At 39.6% G+C, this 18,281-nt stretch overlaps 1 protein-coding gene across 4 annotated transcripts in view; it reads right to left on the bottom strand.

The window, feature by feature from the left end:
• The window catches only part of SEMA3D (semaphorin 3D), a 155,034-nt gene extending 154,420 nt beyond the window's left edge, over positions 1–614 (bottom strand). For 3 of the 4 annotated variants that reach the window (XM_026071341.1, XM_026071352.1, XM_026071323.1), the window contains exon 1: positions 448–614. The gene's annotated coding sequence lies outside the window, so the exon portion shown is untranslated. Of the gene's footprint in view, positions 1–421 lie in introns of all 4 variants that reach the window. The other variant, XM_026071370.1, reaches the window with a different exon arrangement.
• Positions 615–18,281: the final 17,667 nt, after the last annotated feature.

The following is an 18,281-nucleotide window of genomic DNA, read 5'->3' as shown; positions in this document are numbered from 1 at the left end:
CGCTGCGCGCTGCCCGGGGCCGGCGGCGGCAGGAGGGGTTTCGCTGGCGCTGCGAGCGAGGCGGGCTCCTGCCGGGCTCGGCGGCGGCCGAGGGTCTCCCTCCTTCTGCGCCGAGTGTCAGACTTTCCCCTGGCTTCCCTTCCTCCATCCCCACCACCCCTTTCCACTCCCTCCCACGCACATGCACACCCCTCCAGCAAATGGGCTGCTCGGCGCGCGGGGGTGTGTGTGTCTGCGCGTGTCAGCGAGCTCCGCCGCACACCCACCGCCGCCGGTCCCGGCGGAGGACAGCCCCCGCCGCCGGGAAACATCCGCTCCCCGAGCGGCACAGCGCCGAGCACACGCGCTGCAGCGCGGCTTGCCCGCCCGGCACCGCGGCGCGGCCGCGGGCAGCTTTGCCAGCGCGCCCCGGGCCACGGACCTCTCCTGCGCTGGCTGATCACACACCTGGCACTTCGCTCAGGGGCATCGCACCCAGTGCTGCCAGCACCCCGCACAGGTGCTGGTCCGGGTCACAGTGTCCAGGGCAGCCTCGGGTTCCCTCGCGGCGCCGTGCATTACTCCCATGACAGGTTCCTGCTGGGGCTGAACTGCAGTTCACTGGGTCATAGACTGGGAATGGAAAAAAAAGGCACCTCGCCACACTTTCTGATAAGGAGGAAACAGCTGGGCAGTGGCCCAAAACTAGAAGTTGGTTAACATTTAAGAGTAAGCCATGTGCAAAGCTGTAGCTGCCAGGGCTACATCTGCCTTTCCATTTATTTGTTTTGCCCATGGAATGTGCTACATCGGTGGTTCTCCAACTTTTTCATTCTGCAGACCACTTCCTAAGGGAGAATTCCTCTCCTGGACCAACCCCCTCCCACACCAAACCCTTCTCTCCAACATATTTCCTTCTGTGGCTGCCCAAGGAAGAGCCTTGCTGCCCACAGGCTGAGAGCCATTGAACACATGGCACAGATAAAATCAGACACTTCCAGACAGGACACACTGGGGCTCTTTCAAAAACTGGCATCGTTTCCATTAGTGAAAAGCTCAGATTGAAGACCTTCAGCTGGCAAAGTGGTTGCAGAACAGACTGGGACTGTTGCTCCGGTAAACGAACAGCAAAACCAAAGTCCAGTGGAACAAACATACTGGAGTTTCCACCATGCTGCCTGCCTCAGCAGGACCTTATCCTCTCCGACCATGTCCATAGAAGTCAGATGGGTGGTCTGGATGTACAGGATAGAATCTAAATATATTTTTCACATGTCACCAAATTCCAGCTTTACACTTTTTATCTAGGTTTTTAAAACAGTTCATTGATACAGGACCAAGCTGGTGGTGTTTTTATAAGCTCTGCAAACAGAGATACACAGACTCTATATGCCCACTTGTGTCTTATATTCCCACAGAATAAACAGGAGTTTGAAGACAGGTTGTTTCATAGTTGCCATTGACTTCTGTTGTTTTAAGAGCTTCGAAAAGGAATTTTCTTCCTGATTTTCCACATTCATTTCATCATCAGCAATAGCAATTGCCATTGCTTTAGTCCCTGGGTGGCTCTGTGTAAAAATATGTATATGTATATATATACACACACACATACACACACACACACTATATGTGTGTGTGTGTATGTATATATGTGTATATGTATGTGTTTATGTTTATGTATATGCATGTATGTATGTATGTATGTAATTCTGATTGGTACGATGCAAAATAGAACCCAGCTTGTGTTTTAAATTCATGGGAAATGACACTTGTATTCTACTTTGTTCCCATATCCTGGCTGAACATCACAGGTACTCAGCAAGTACCCACCCTTCGCACCAGGAGAAGTTCAACAAAGAAAATGAGGAGCAAGTTGAAAGGAAAATCCCTATTGATTTTGTGGAGCTTTCTTTGGAACGAGAAGATTGGGCTTTCTTGCATTCTGAAAACATTAATCCTGCTAGGAATAAAACATGCCCCAAAGTGCTACCTGCTTCATATATTGGAGATATTTTAGACTCAAGTGAAAAGGAAAGTAGTATGAATATCTCCTCTTCTTATTTGTAGAAACAGTTTGCATTCTCTGTGAAGTATAAAAGAAAAGCTTTCGGAAATGGTCTTATTTTAGTAGCTACTCTTTCTTCTTGCAGTTCATGAGAACACACATCCTTGGTGCAATAAATAACAGAAGAGTCATCTTTCAAGAATTATGCTAAACAATTTGTGAAATAATTAAGCTCTTCATTTACTCGAGTGGAAGAAACCAAGAAAAAGATGCCCTCTTGTGGCTCTTTTCTGTATGAAAACTGGGAAAGTTCTTAAGTTTTCTGTGTAGAGCGCAGAGTCAACATGCCTTTTTACTCCTTGTTAGCCAAAGCTGTAAAAGACGGTTACACAAGGTCATACCATGGAAAAAGGCAGAAAAGACATTCGCCGTCTGCAGAGTATCATTTTAAATGATCAGTTAATGCATTCCTTAGCACTGTATTTTAAACCACTGTTCAGAAAATCCCAGAACAGGTAAATACAGCTTTTCTAGGAGACATAAGACGGAACTTTACCTTTCACACTGTCTTTATTAATGCCACCTCTTTGAGTGACCTTTTTGTCAGGGCTGCATTTTCCCCTTACATGTGGTTTCAAGTGCCCAAAAGGTTGTAGGAGTTTCTTCAAAATTTACAGAAATTGGCTAAAGCTTTAATAGAAAGAGATTTTTTTATTATTATTTTGTAGGTACGCTGATTATAATGATGGTGATGATGATGATTCTTTTGACTGCAGAAGGGACTCTGACTGTAGGATGGGAGATGTATGCAACAGGTTCTTACAAATGTTAGTAAAGAATTAAAAAGATTTTTTTTCCCCTTTTTGTCTTTTATAGCTCAAATAAGCATTTGGGGCTCCCCTAAGATCAGATTCCACACCCAGTGCCCTGGGCAACTGTTCAAATTTCCTATAAAGCTGACTGGCTCATAAAAGAGCAGAAGTTGAACATCAGATATCTGTCTTTTCTTCTATCATTGAACAATAGAAGAAGCATGAATTAAATAGCAAAATAGATCTTTATTAAATAATTAAAAATAGAAAGAGAGGTAAACTTCTTTTGTTAATTTTTATTCCCTTCCTTTTTTGTTTGATCATATGTCTGAATACTGTCCAGATACTGTAACGCCAAACTGGCGTATTGCAGAGAAAACCATTTTCATCTGAGATAAGCTGTCAAAGCAGATAGATGGTCTCTTAGAAAAAGCTGCAAGGGAAACATGAGACAGCAGCATGCTGCTTCACTGTGAGCATTTATCTTTATGCTGAGCGCTATTAGTCCTTCTGTAAGTAGTGACAGAAATGCCTGCAGCACTATGCAATGCTTTAAATAATCATTGCTTAAATCTCTTAAGGCAAGATACCATTTGCCACATGTAAGCCTAAATAGTACCTAGTGAATGTCTCCTAAAATAAACACCAAATTGCCTATGCATTTGGTGTTTTTGAGGTTCTCCAAAGGAAGATCCTGTCACTCAAATTTAAATATATAAATTAAGAAGTTGGGATGTTCTGAAAATTTTCAGAGAAATCTTTCAGTCTCCATTGACAAGACAAAGAAATGAAGTGTTGACTTCCAAACCTGGATGACCTGAAGTCTGGGCAGTACCTATTCCCAGACATCCACCTCTACCTCTGTTCCCCATAGCAGAGATGAAAGTGCCAAACATGAAGCAACTTCTCTATCTCTGACATATTAAGACAACTGAAAACCCGAGCTGCTTTACTTTGATATTCTAGATTATGAACTGGAGTGGCAAAGGAGATGCTTCATGTGCAGTTCAGCTCCTCGTCCACAAGCGAAGTAGTCTTTGGATGGATAGGAGGGCAATCAGCTGAGGGAAGAAACCGTCTCACCCAGTCAACCTCAATTGCCTGTATTTGTGAGCCAGGTGCCAAAAGTAACTCTGTGGGGAGGACTGGATCATTTAGCACCTAGAGTTAAGGTGCAAGCATATTGTGAGTCTGGGTCCCACACTCCCAATACCGTCGAGGTCAGATTCCGACACTATCCAAGAATCCCAATCAATATCTTCTGAAGACAACAGGCATATTTCCACTGACAATAATGGGACATAGACTGATTGCTAAGGGACTATGTAAGGGAAAGAATCATATATCATAAAGCTACTAAAAGCCATGTGTTTTAAAGAGGATGGAAAAGAAACAGAACAGTATTAGCAAGGTTTTGAATTGCAGTTTTGCCATCCCTCTGAAGGTAAAGGCAGGCACTCTTTCTGCAGCTCAGGGCCCTGCCTTATGCGAGCTGGAATAGCCAGAGTTTGCCCACTGCCCTGCACAAACTCAGCTAGGCTGACCGGCCGAGAGACTCTAGAGCAAAACAAGGGACTCAGCTCACTCCCTGAACTGGAGAGTCTATTTTATTCCCACTGTTGATAACATTTATGCAGCACCTGCACAGCAGTGTACAGGGATTTCATATGCCCCATCACCGCCTTCCCCCCAGGCCTTAAAGCCAGGGGTTCCTCTGTTCTGGATCTGGCCCTTTCTTTTCCTTTCAATACAGCTCAGACAGAGCCTTGATATTGCAGTTGTGATCTGATTTAATTCCTAACAGTATCTCTTTATATAAATATATATATATTTTTTTCTTTAGGTTAAATATACACAGGTAATCACATAGAACCAGGCATTTTTCTCACTTCCCACTGTGCTTGGGGAACATAAAGTTGCAAAGGCTGACCAAGCCTGCGTGAGAGGTTTCTTTCAGTGCTTTCTTTTCTACTGTGACCTGATCATCCCAAGCTCTACCTGATCCAAAGCACTGTGAACAAGAAGCACTCAGAGCAGAGAGACAGAAGGTCAGGACTTCTTTGGTCTACCAGTCTGTGAATAAGCTCAGCATATACTGTAGGTCGTAGCAGGAGAAATCTCCTTCAATGCATGGATGCATGAAGGTGGGCATTTCTAGCTCCCAGGGCTCCTAAAAAAGAGCAGGTTTCACTCGGTTCATTGCTTTAAGATGTAAAAGATAATCTGTCTCCACTGAGTTGATGTTCCACAAAAGAGGCAAAAGGAAACTGTATGAAAGGCACAGAAAAAAGTCACAGATGATACTAAAAAGGGGGCAAAGCCTTCCTGAAGAGATTAAGTAAAAGCAGAATACTCAGCTTTGTCTTGCTGCCAATCTCCTGGCTAATTGTCAAGCCTTAGTCATACGGGATCTGATCTTGAATTACTGAACATGTTCAAACTCCATTGCATTTAGCTTTGCTCAATATATCACAGGCCCATATACAAATTACATTATATGTCATGTCCAAGGCACCTTCTTGCTTTAAAGCCTGTCCTCCAAAGAACTCCAGCTGTCCTGTGAAGTACCTACTGTTTCCACTAACTTTAGTCCAAGCTTAGGTGCACAGCACATAGATGGTATATGGTGGTAAGAAGGGAAATTTTGTCTGCAGGTCATAGTTGGAACATGAATTCAACATCTAGAAGATAAATTCTATGAATGCAAAACAGACAATTATATTTCCATATGTGTCCTGGATAGAAAAGAAAAACAAACCCTGAGAGCACACAGTGCTATGTATTTTATGACGCAGACAAGAAATTAATTTCCAAGGAAAATTAACAGAAGCTCATTTTCCTGCTTTATAACAAGTTATACTTCTACATTTCTAAGAAGAGATTTCTACTTACCATCTCTACTTCCAATGAAACCAGTGGTTGAACTAATTGATTTAAGGTCTTAGCCGGATCTCACTGTATGGCAACAACTGACCTGTTGATTTAATGGCTTCAGCAGCAAGCATGGGAGTAGAGGAATAAATTCCACTCTGAGCTGTGTCTAAAGAACTCCAGTTCCCATCAATAGAGGTTGTAGAATAATAAAATATCCTCTCATTTTAATAAAACATGAGTGCTAAAACAAGAAAAGATTCCATGTATTTTCTTATCTCTGAACACAGGATATCTAGTTCTGTTTATCCTTAGAATGAACAAAGCATTGTATATGCCAGAAAGTCACTTTTTCTACTGAAAATATGTACTTGTGGTTAACGAAAGACAAACATCCAAGCAATGGTTCTATAGATAGAAATGTTCTTTCTGGCCCTAAAACATAGCTTTGTCCAAAATACCCCCTATTTATTATTTATTCTTGGATATTTTTGTTTCCTACCCAATTTAGAGTCAATCTCAGCTCTAGGTGATCACTTTGCAAGCAAAATATTCTTAAATGAAACCCACATGCCTTAATAATTTATGGTGTACATTACATGTTCATGCTCATTGTCCCCAGTAAATAGCTTCTTTGATTGTATTAAAGGTTTTCTCCCTTAAACTGTAAACATTGAACTTGTTATAACTTTGTCAGTAAGAACAGATTGTTGTTAGTAGCTAAAGATAATATACTACTAGCCAAAAAAGTACAAAATTTATCTGAAAAATGTGAGTTATAAGCACTGTGTCAGAAGGATGAAAGCAGTGACTTGATATAGCACATTTATTTACATGTTCCCTCTGTTTGTGTTAGTATGTTGTTTAAATCCTTTCAGGATGTACCAGTGCATCAGGTTTGAAGGAAAAGGACTCTTTACTCAAAGGTCAGCTCATCATTTTTAATGCAGACAGGCATAGTTTCATGGGCTGGAGGCCCTGAAGGCTCTGGAGGCTCTGAAGGGCAACTTCAAAGGTCTAAGCCTGGGTTTCTCTCTGCAAAGAACCTAGCCAAAAGAGGTTTGGTGAGGCATCTAAATCTCAACAAACGGATGCCAAATTCTAAAATCTTAGCAAAGTCCCCACAGCACACATCATCATATTTTGAGTATCATCTCCACAGTCCACAGCAAGCTACATTTTGAATTAGAAATGTATTTTGTGAGAAGTTCTTGGGAAAACACCAGTGTTATTTCCTTGCCTTTTTTGCTTCACGATTCATAGCACTTTTTTTTAATGAGAGCGCAGCTCACTCTTGCCCACATTGTCAGGTGTAAATTTATAGCAGATGAGCTCGTTTCTGTGGGAGCTGCAGCCCCCAGCCCCCTTACCATGATTTTGGTCCTCATGAGGAAGAAGTAAGTACTTCTTGCCGACTACTCCTATTTGCATCATAGCTGCATCCAGGTTTGACTGTGCTATCACATCCTTACATCCTTTAGACTATCACCTTTCTAGACAAAGAAGTCATCAGTCATTGCTAATGTATATTCCACACTGAATGTAATGATGAATATTGCACTGATTGCTTCTCTCTGTAAGGAGCTCAGCTGAACACTGTATTGACCCCAGGCCTTGCTCATCCAACACATATGTGCTCATGCTTACACATAAATTTATTTTCTAAAAACTAGGATTTTGGTCATGCAGGTTCCTTCTGCAGTTGATAGAGGGGGATTGGCATCTCCAAGCAAAGATTCATCTCATCCTAAAAAGAAAAAAGAGTACCTGAAACAGGGAAGACAGCTTGCTCTTTAGTACTTTCTATATCTCTCCTTCAACTGCAGAGGGAGCCTACATGACTGTCTTAGTCTAAATGCCTAACTTCTAAATGTCTAATATTAAGTGTGAGAAACCCACCCTGAAGTAGTACAGCTGAAGCCAACATAATTACATACAAAGTGTTTTCAGGATCAAGTCCAGAGGTTATTGAGGACTCTGTTATGAAAGGTGCTATTCATCTCGACATTACAACCTAGAAACGGAGTGACCACATTTTGGTGTTCCTTGTAGATCAAAATTACCTTCTGAGTCTGACAGAAACATATTTTACTCAAAATAAACAGATTTTTAATTAATTCGGTAGAAATCATTTATTCACTTTTATACCAGATTTAATTCAGTTTATATCAGCAGCATTTCTAGATGTGGCTATGGTTGGCTGCCATTCAGTCTTTGGGGCTATAGTTTAAAAATCTCCCCCCCCCCAAAAAAAAAAAAACCAAGAAAAAACAAAATAATAAGTTTAGCATCACTGAAACCATATGCATCTATATCAAATGCTTATGCAGTGGCTCTATCAGCTGAGAATACTTGAACTCAAATGTGGAGGACCCTAGTGCATTCAAGACTCAGAAGATGATATTGTGGTTTGGGTAGACATCTTCTGGCCTATCAAATTAGCTAACGTTTTCTCTTTCAAATTTTCTTGTTTCAGTATGTAAATGGGGGCTTTTTTTCATTGACTGCAATGAAAACAGAAGCTGAGACCATAGAAAGGAAGCTGCAATGAGTGAATACTTTTTAAAATAGATCTGTACAAGAAGTGTATTTATAGGTGGAAAACTGTTCTATCTACCATTACAATGCATAGCTCTAGGTGCTTTCAGTTCACAAAGAAACATAAATAAAAGTAATGGACAAGGAAAGCACTATTTTAGATTAAAAAGGAATTGTACAATTGTTACAAAACAGGTACTTTTCAACAGTTTCATTCAGCTTAGGGAAAAAAAAAAAAAGATTCTACCAGTTTTATTTTTCCATAATCAATTGTTGATCAGATTTGCAGTAGAAAAAAACATCAAAGTGAAGCTTAATTAATATCTTCTCTCACTGATATCAGTAGGCATATTTCCATGATTTTTTTTTTCAATTATTGCAGTCTGAATTACTTAACAGCTACGCATTAGTGTCAGTCAGATAAAAAAAAAAAACAGCTTATGTAGAAAGTCACAAAGAAAAAGATTTTAAGCCCAAACTATGGTTTGATCACTTATCTCTGATTTAACTCAGGAATTTCACTGGATGATCAGAGCCTAGCCTTCAGCCTTTGGCTGAGCTAGAACAGATGCATAAGAAAGAATGCCAATCCTGATCTAAGTAACTAGAAGAAAGAGAAATCCTTTGGTCCCTAAGGAAATTATTCCAATGGCTAATAACCATGATCATTATCAAGATGACTGATTTTTAAAGTAGTGTTAGAGTGAACCCCTTTGCAGCAATATGGTTCAATATGGTTCATCATCCTGATTTTTGGAAAGCAGAAGCACAACAGCAAATCATTTTGGCATCCTTTCATAAATGTGAAGGTCTCCAAATACATGAGACCCTGTAGTCCACTTACCAGACATGAATGTGCTGTCTGCAAAACCAGAAAACAGAGCAAATCCAGATGTATGTAGGGGAACCCCCAGTTAGGTCCAAGCAAAACTAAAAATGCCTGTTAACCTCTCAGTTTATCTGGGAGCATCTATAGCTCTTCTATATTTGTATAAGATAGATGTCAAGAATGGCTGAAGAATCACACCATACTGTTTGGGTACTTGTTTGCTGAGAAAGACAGAAAATGACTGAAAAATCTGGGTTTCAATAGAAAACAATTAAACACAAATAAAAAAAAAAAAGAAGGAAACAAATGAAGTGATTGCTCACAATAGAAGCATCTGCAAGGTCACAAAGAGCACTAACATACATCTAAACTGTAGCTTATGTGGCTGGGGGATGGAGATTGATCCAGCTTCCTGCATTCTTCCAATATGTATGTTGCAACATCAAGGACTGGTGCCAGAATCACTTTGTATTAAAGCAACTCTTTTCCAGAACAGACCAAAAAAATAAAATGAGAAAGAATATTTTGATTGAATAAGGCATTTTTAAAAATATTGATGAAAATATGCTTTTGTTTCCTCACTTCCTAGGTCTCTTATTCTCCAGTTTGTGACCTTTCTTCTTTTGGTCTTCTCTGTGGGATACTTCTTGGCAATATGGAATACCCAACCACGTAAGCAAGAGCTAAAAGCGATACATTTATGATCTAGTCACCTGAGACTCCTTATTAGTCAAAGAAGTGAAATAAGCACCTCCAGAGGATATGTGATCTTGCTCTATAAGAGGTCAGATGACTTCTTCTTTGGAGGACCCCCATAAAGGCAACCTAAGATGACTAGTTCATACTCAAAACATTAATCTTCAGATATGTAAAATCAGATGAGATGAGTCTCACCCATAACCAACCTGCATGCGACCTTTTTGTGTATACTGCCATTCTTCTTCCTATCATTTCTGATGGTCAGCTGTGAGTTCCTGATTCAAATCAGATGTAGCCTGGGAAAAGAATGACTTTTCCTACGCATTTGAATAACACCTGATAAACAGACCTAACTCCTTCTGAAGTCTTTAGTTACGGTATCAATATTTATGCTTTACAAAAATGCAAATGAAAGCAGATTGAATTGGCATCTGTTTTGAAGAACTGAGAGGAAATTTTCACCTGCATATTTTACTGGAGAGAAGGTTTAAAAGCAGTGTGTGCCCTTGCTGATTAATGCTGGGTCCTATTCCCATATTTACATAAATTTGGGATTTTTTTTTTTTAACTTGTACACTGATATAACTCTAGAGATCACTGAGGAATTGCATTCATGCAGTTGAATTATTAGGTGCTAACTCAAGCAGAAATTTTTGCATGTTTCTATAGCTTAAATTATGAAAGCGGTCAGTCTGAGTTATCACAATCTTTCTTCTGGCTTTAGTCTGTGAATGAAAGCCCAGTCTTCTACCGGCAATGTTAAAATATCCCCTTCCCCCGCAGTCCAATAGCAGAATTCAACAGCATGGCTCTAAATGCTGTTAGTCTCCAATAACAATAAAACTACCCATTCAACATAAAATTTCACAAACCATAGCCACATAACTTTATTGTCAATAAATCAACCCAATGTAACAATAAGCTTCAAGAATCTTAGGAAATTTGACTGCAAAATTCTGTCTCAGGATCATTCACCAACCTTTAACATCAGAAAAACTAAATGCTCAGGTTCATTCCCCATGTTATTTGCTCTTATTTTCTTCAGGGTGAATTTTAATACAGTTTTCTTGGCCTGCAGAGCCTGTTTGGAACTTCAGATCTTTGATATTTTTATTCATCCCTTACATATAACATCATTCATCTGCCTGGCTTTATAAGATATTGGCTGTTTGAAAGCACAAAAGCTGTTTCTTTTGGCAACATTGTTTAGGAGCTAAGTTTCAAAAGAGGACCATAGCTAAGGAATACACACTTTGTGTACACTTTATGTTGTATTTTAAGTTTTTAGAACTCCAGCAAATTTATATTGCAGGTGCAAGTTGTCAAAATTTGTGGTTCTTTCCATTCAGCCCAGAGACATAACTATATCTATATTTTATGAAACACCAGTTACATATTCTAATTGTAAATTACATAGCCTCTGTTCAATTGATGGCCTTTTCTTTATGTTTATTGAATCTAGAATTAAACTATAAAGGAAAACAGACTTGGCAAGCATCTAGGTGGTTTTTTGAGGGAGCTAAGGCAACTTACTCCCAGGTTTTGTGGTGGTTGCAGCCGAAACAGTTTTTGTGCTCATGATTTTATGGAATATCTTTGAATGCTTATGCAAAGATACATTCTTCCTTTTCCGTAACTGTAAGCCTGGAGTTCACTGAAAAATTTAAGCCTGGATTTGGGATACCACACCACTGAGAAGGCAAAAAGCAAACCATGCATCAAGCTAGTATTTTTGTAATGGACAATGCCCATGAGTTTCAGCTGGGGTTGATGGTACATTTAGTTCCACTCCTTTCATATGTGGCAGTAAGAATCATGTTGTGTCCATCAAGAGAAGCAGCTAACACGTCAGGCTTATTTATGGGATATAACAATGAGAGGTTTGGAAAACCCTACAGAGAAAAAGACAGCATAAATCATTATAATCATTTTTCATTGTAAAATAGCACAGTCAAAAACAACCAAAGAAAGATCCCTCTAGAAACAGAATTTTGTATTTTACTCTCATTTAGAGGCAGTCAAGAGAGCCAATTTTTCATCCTAATCCACGGGAAACAAAACACAAGAAAATTACAGTCTTTAACACTCTGTAGTTTTTCAGTCTAAGACTTGCTGTGTCCTTTTTTCTGTTTGCCAGTGACCTACCTTGCTCAAACACCAGAGTCTAGGTGGGGCAAAGTGAAAATAGCATTGAAGGTGAGAAAGAAGGATGTGTAGAAGAACACAGCACTGCACAAGGCAGCGGGGCAAGGGATGCACTAATGCCTAAGCCAAATCTGGAAGGACTAACTGAAAGCTACAGTAACTGGAAGGATCATGTGAGCCACACAGCTGGCCCCGACAAGGGTGGGAACTGCTGCCTTGCAACCACTGCACTATGAGTCCCCCGGGCTGCTGCAGAAGTTCTCCTTGTGTCAAGACCTCCAGCAGCCTTTCACCATAGTTACCACTGCAGCAAATGGATAAGGGCTCTCAAGATATTTTTCAAGTCAGGAGTGCCAGATCCCCAGAACGTCGTTGTTATTCCTTCTTGCAATAATAAACCCAGGACATGGGCTCTTCAAGCCACAAGCCACTCATTCCTTTGGCTTTTGTACATCCATAGATCCTGTGCAGTCCCAAGGAGAACATTGGCAGGGTAGAAGCCTGCAAAAAGTTAGGGCAAGGTAGAAGCCAGAAAGCCAGAAAGCCGGAAGCAGAGAAAATACCCAGAACCAGCCAAATTTCATTACTTCTCTGCAAAACAAGGGAGGTGAAGCCTTGTGCTGAGCTGAATCTGGGGGTTCTTGGGTCGCAGGATACATTCTTTGACTGCTAATCTCAACTTTTAGGGAGTGATTCTAAAAGACTTGAGTAGTCACATCTTCAGGTCAGTGGAGACAGCAGATGATTTTTCTCTCAGGATCAGCCACTTAATTAAATATAGAATATCCACTCAGTTATAGCCAACAAGACCCATTGACCTCTAATTTTTAGTCTCACAGTATTTCTTTAAAGTGTATTATCCTGTCCATGAACACTCAAGAAGGGAAAAAAAAATGCAATTGAATTTACAACTGTCATATTACATATGTTCTGTACAGAACAGATAAAGTTCTGGAAGATATAAGCTCACCAATATGTAAAGAAAACTGCAATATAAAAATCTCACATATTTTTCTTAACTGATACTACAACGTTACTAACATTTGTCATTCATGGTTTGATATATGTTTAGAAAGATGATGTGTAAAAGTAAACTTGGGGTTTATTTCTACCATTTTTCAGTGAGGGTCCCATGCAATAATGGCATACATTTTTCTAAGTGAACTTCTTTTACAGCAGGTTATTCTACATGTGTTCTTTAGAAGGATTCTTGCATCTTCCTCTGAAACTTGAAAAAAATGGCATATTTTGGAGCCAGGATGAAGAAAAGATTAACTATTCATTTGAACGGTAGTGTAGTTTTTACATTACTGGAACCAGAAGGATGGTTTTTACTGAGGTACCTTGGATTCTTGGAACTGATTAAAGCAAACATACTTTTTTATTTAGAAACTAGAATGAAAATGTTTGCAATTTTTCTTTTTCTCACATCAAATCTTTCTGCCAACATGAACAATAGCCTTCTGGGAGTTTTCCTTGTACTTTTTGGTCTCCCAGGTAGCTATGCTGAATGATCTATTTCTGTGTTTCATTATGTCACTTTGCCCCTTCCATGACCCTTAAGCTATGTTGTTTTCTGTATCATAGGGACATAGAAGCAAAATACCCCAGAACAGATATCTAGTATGGCTTAGTGAGGACTGAATCCTGAAGCCATTGACATCAACATTAACTGCAAAATTTGTTGGTTGCGGAACTATGATTTTTCTGACCAGGGACCGAAGCCTTTGTTCCTACTTTTCATTATGAGTAAGGCCGTTTTTTACTGCACATACACTGCACACTAAATTCACAGCTCAGTTCGATAGCAGATCCTTGGCTGAGGTTAATTCGTTGCAGCAGTGCTGACCTCGGTGGAGCTATGCTGAACATTGCGATGGACTGAAAGTATGAACTCTGCTGTGTATTTCACAATATCCTACCACTTATGCCAAGTAATGTGCTGTGTTTTCTCACAAAAACCGAGTGGTGAAATGATTTATTAAAAAAATATTATAAATTACTCATTTTCCATTGCAAGAGTGGGTTAGACCTCGAGTCTGTAAACCACTTTAGTCTTCTGTGTTGCTAATCATAACTTTAGAGAGATCCTTTTCAATACAGAATAGTTAATCTGTATCAGCTTTAGGCAGACCCCGTTGACATGTGAAGTGAAAGCCATAAAATGTCTTAAAAGTATCAACATTTTGCTGTGAGAGTATTCCCCCACCACCCACCCCCCCGGAACAAATGGAAACTCAAACTTCAGAAATGCATTTACCTTGGTAAACTTTTAACTTCTTTGGAATGATTTTAGCCTTTGGCTTTTCATCCTAATTAACAAATAGGAATTTGAACCATCTTCATTCTGCACAGATCCTGTTCAAGCTGTGAACTGAGAGAATCAGTTGTGAGAGATCAGTTGTGTTTTCAATTTAATTCCTGTTCACATAAAAGCATTTCTTAGGTGTTCATGTCCATAATGTTTGTTGTTGTTGTTGTTGTTATTCCATATCAGTCTGATCCTATCTTTGCTTTATTTTGCTTCTGTTTCTCAGACAAACCCACACTGTAATCTCAGTTTTGCCTTTTGACATTTTATCTTTCTATGATCTCACACTCACATGTGTACAATGCTCTGAATTTCTACTGTAGGTCATTGGAACATAAAAAGGGACCACCAATGAGAGCAAAACTCTCCGTGGAACGTCATACAAAATTTTCTCATATGGGTGCTTTTTGACACTTACTCTTCTGTCTTGATTAGTAATAATGTAGCATATATAAAAATAAAAACATATTTAAATACAGTAGGAGGATGCCCATTTTCTTTTGATGATGAAAACAAAAGCTAGCAGAGTTTGAAAAATGGTTTCTGAGTGAGCCCCCCCACCAGCTCAGCCCACAGTTTGCATCCAGTTGCTGGTAGCAGCAGTAAGTTGTCATCCTCCAACTCAGCAACCACAGGAGGGAAAGACACCCCATGCACACTTTGCATATTAATGTCCCCACAGCCAGGTGTTATCCCCTGCACTTGTACAACACCACTGATGCTCTTTACTAAAGGAATTGCACCAAGGGGTGCAATTTTCTCCTAGAATTTTGTTTCAGATCGACAGGGAAGTAACAGCTACAAACCTAATGAAGTGATATTTGCAGATGTGTGTTTTTCCAACTCTCCGTCAGTCTCCATAGTTAAAGGGTCAGACAGACTCTCCATATATTTATCCTGCTGTGCATAACCAAAATGCAGAAATTCAAATAAAATAGAGACTTGCTGAGAAGCCCTGAAAACTTTTGTCTTTTATTCCAAATAAAATAATATGTAAGCTTATACAAAACAAATTAAATTATATATGGATGGTTTGCCATTTTGCAGCCAGTGGGAGACCTTCTCTTTACAGCAAAAGATGTAGTTAAGAAGGCTTCCTGAATATCTCTATATACATGTTTTGAAAAGTTCTAAATAGCCTTCCCCAATGTCTCACTAATTTTAAGATTGTCTTACCCTTTAAGTGACCTGATCCCAGTCACTTATACAGCCAGCTAATTCCCTGATTTGTTCATTAAGATTATTATTGAAAACCTTAAAAATTCATGATGTGTGATCACAATGAGAACATGACAACTTTTTGGCTTACTTCTAATAAGAGATAAGTTTATTTTTTACCTTGAAAGGGAAAAAGAAAAGAGTCTATAATTCCCAGTCTAAGCCTAGAAAGAGGATCCCTGAATAGCTTAAATTTATGCACATAAAAGACATGTAATTCCACCATGTGAAAAGAAATCTCTGAATGGATTTTACTCTGGGGCATAAGTTATTGAGCCTATCAACTGAATTAAAGTAAATCATAGGAAAAAGATGTGAGAAAGAACAAAGCAAGCTATTCAAACTTCAGGAAATTGAGCAAATACACTTGAGGGAAGTTTTGTGTAGATAAAATTTAAAATATATAACAACTCACTGTCAGTACAGGAGTTGATTCCCCATAGAAGAAGCCTCTTTAGTAGATTTGTTTCAGGACCTAAACTGGGTAGAAGAAAAATTCAGTTAAAGTTTTCAAGTTTCAAGAAGGAGGATGAGGTGGAAAAGCAAAGGCAGAAGGTTTATCTGTGAGGATAACTATGCACTGAATAGATTAAAGGACATTGCTGGACGTAACTGAGACTTCAAAATATTGATCCCAGAATTTTTTTCTCACATTTTTCCTTTTTTTTTTTCATTTTTATTATTACTTTTTACATGATTACGTATGTGTTAGTTACAAGACTGTGTGACATGCCCTGCCAAAACTAACATGCAGGATGAAAAAGCATAGCAGTTTGCTAAGGACGCTTTTTATGTGGTGATAATTGAAATACTCATTTCTCCAGATCAAAGCATCTCCTGTTGGAAACAGCATAACATGTTGTATTTAAACATATCGGTTTTGTCAAAACTGCTTTTTGTGATGAAAAACTGCTGACAACACTTTTATTACTGCTTCTAGATATGATGAACAACTCTCATATGCAGTTCATCTCTGCCATAGTCTTCTGCCAAAGCAGAGAATGAAATGCCCTGTGCAATGTTTTTCAGGTTATTTCTTTGATTGGTTTTGCTTTTTTTGTGTTTGTTAAAAGGATAGATAGAAATACCCCTTTATAAAGCAAACGAGGTTTGGGATGTCCCTTACGTCCTTGGGGCCATCCTCGAAAGCTCCAGATGACCTCAGGCATCCCGCTGCCATTTCAGAGCCTCCTCTGGGCCTCCAGAGCTGCTTTCTCTTCTGCAGAGCAGGTGGGAGCTTCCGTTTTGCCTGAAGACCTCGTGTCCTATTCACCATGGAAAATAAAATTATGGGATCAAGATGAAGAAGGGAGCAAATTTAATATGCAAAGCAGAGCAGAGAGGGCTTATCTGTTCTCCTATCACCAGGTCTGCACCTGGCAATGTCAGAGGTTGAGTTGTCTCTGGGTGAATATAATAGAAAAAAGTGTGAAAAGGACACTGAGAAGTCAGCTAGTCCAGATGTGTGCACCATACAGTTTACAAACAGCTCAGGCTCATCAAATAGCTGGTTTGGTCCACCAAATTACACTATTAAAATTCCCCTTTCCCCCTGCCTCCCTGCTCCCCTGTAAGCACGTGGCTGGCTCGGTGGTGAGCACCTCGTCTGTTCAGCGTGCAAGGCACAGCGAGGCCAGCCTGCGCTGGCTCCTGAGCAGCCAAGGGGCAGCAACTCCCTGTCCTGCCAAAGGAGACTGTTTACATCTTCAGGTGAGATCCAGGAAGGGGCAGTGCGGAGGAAGACCCTCTACGGAAGTAATGAGCTTAGCATCAGTGAGGAAGGGGAAAGGGTTCGGGAGGGGTTTTAAGGTGGTGGGACAGCTCTGAGACCTGGGAAGTGCTGAGGAAGGGGAGCAATTGCTCTTTGCCCCTTCTGATTTCAAAAAGCAATTTCAGGATTTCAGGACATTTTCTCTTATGTGAAAAAAATGATTTCTATTATTCAAAAAACTAATTTTGGTTAAAAATAATTAAAAACCATTTCTCCACACTTTCAGTTTGCAGGAGTTTTTGAAAAGAAATCTTTCCATTTGATTTATACAGGTAACAGATCTTCTTTAAGAAAAAACATGAACACAGATCTCCTTATGACTCAATTAACCTTTTAGCTAATTCTTACAAAGATGCAGACATGATTGTACAGAAGACTAGGCTCCACTTGCTGCTCAAATGAATATTCAAGTATTTCATGCAGAAAGAGTTTTAATCTCAGATGGAAAAAAAAAATTCTGCATCCTAAAATATATTAAAATAATATGTATATATATATAAACTATAATACATGTAATAACATAATACACCATAATGCAATACAATACAATATAATGTGATATATAAACTAAAATATAAATATATTCTTCTGTTTCTTGTATGGAGCTAGACATGCTCTAAGAAGGTCTACTGGGTCAGGTCATGCAGGTGGGTTAAGAAAGAGAGGAGGATAAGGACATTCAGGAGTATGAAGACATGAGTTTAACGCCTTGCTCCTGGACATCCTCAAAATAGGCATTTGCTGCCACAGAAATTCAAATGTCTGTGGCTGCATCTAAACTGACCTTTGGCTCTGCACTATGGAAGACCCTGCAGTGTTTCAGAACAAAGACCTCATTAAAGTTCACCGTGGATGACAGCCAGCTTGTGCCTCAGTTATCTTTCCTCAGTAAACAAGATGTGGGAGTTGTCTGGGATGTGCTTAAACCCCACTTTCATGTAGAGCAGGGCAGGCTAAGATTTACACACAGATCAGGATCCTTGTTCTGCTCTGGAGTCTCTCAGTTTAGACGTCACATGGGAAACTAAGTGGAAAAAATCACAAAGGATAACTTTAGGGAGTCTAGCATCCTTTAAAAGGTGTCTTTTTTAGTCCTGACTAAG

The sequence above is a fragment of the Apteryx rowi genome, unplaced genomic scaffold (assembly GCF_003343035.1).
Source record: "Apteryx rowi isolate R43461 unplaced genomic scaffold, aptRow1 scaffold_108, whole genome shotgun sequence".
NCBI classification, from domain to species: Eukaryota; Metazoa; Chordata; class Aves; order Apterygiformes; family Apterygidae; genus Apteryx; species Apteryx rowi.
The sequence above is the reverse complement of the archived record's forward strand: the minus strand, read 5'-3'. Positions and strand labels throughout refer to the sequence as shown.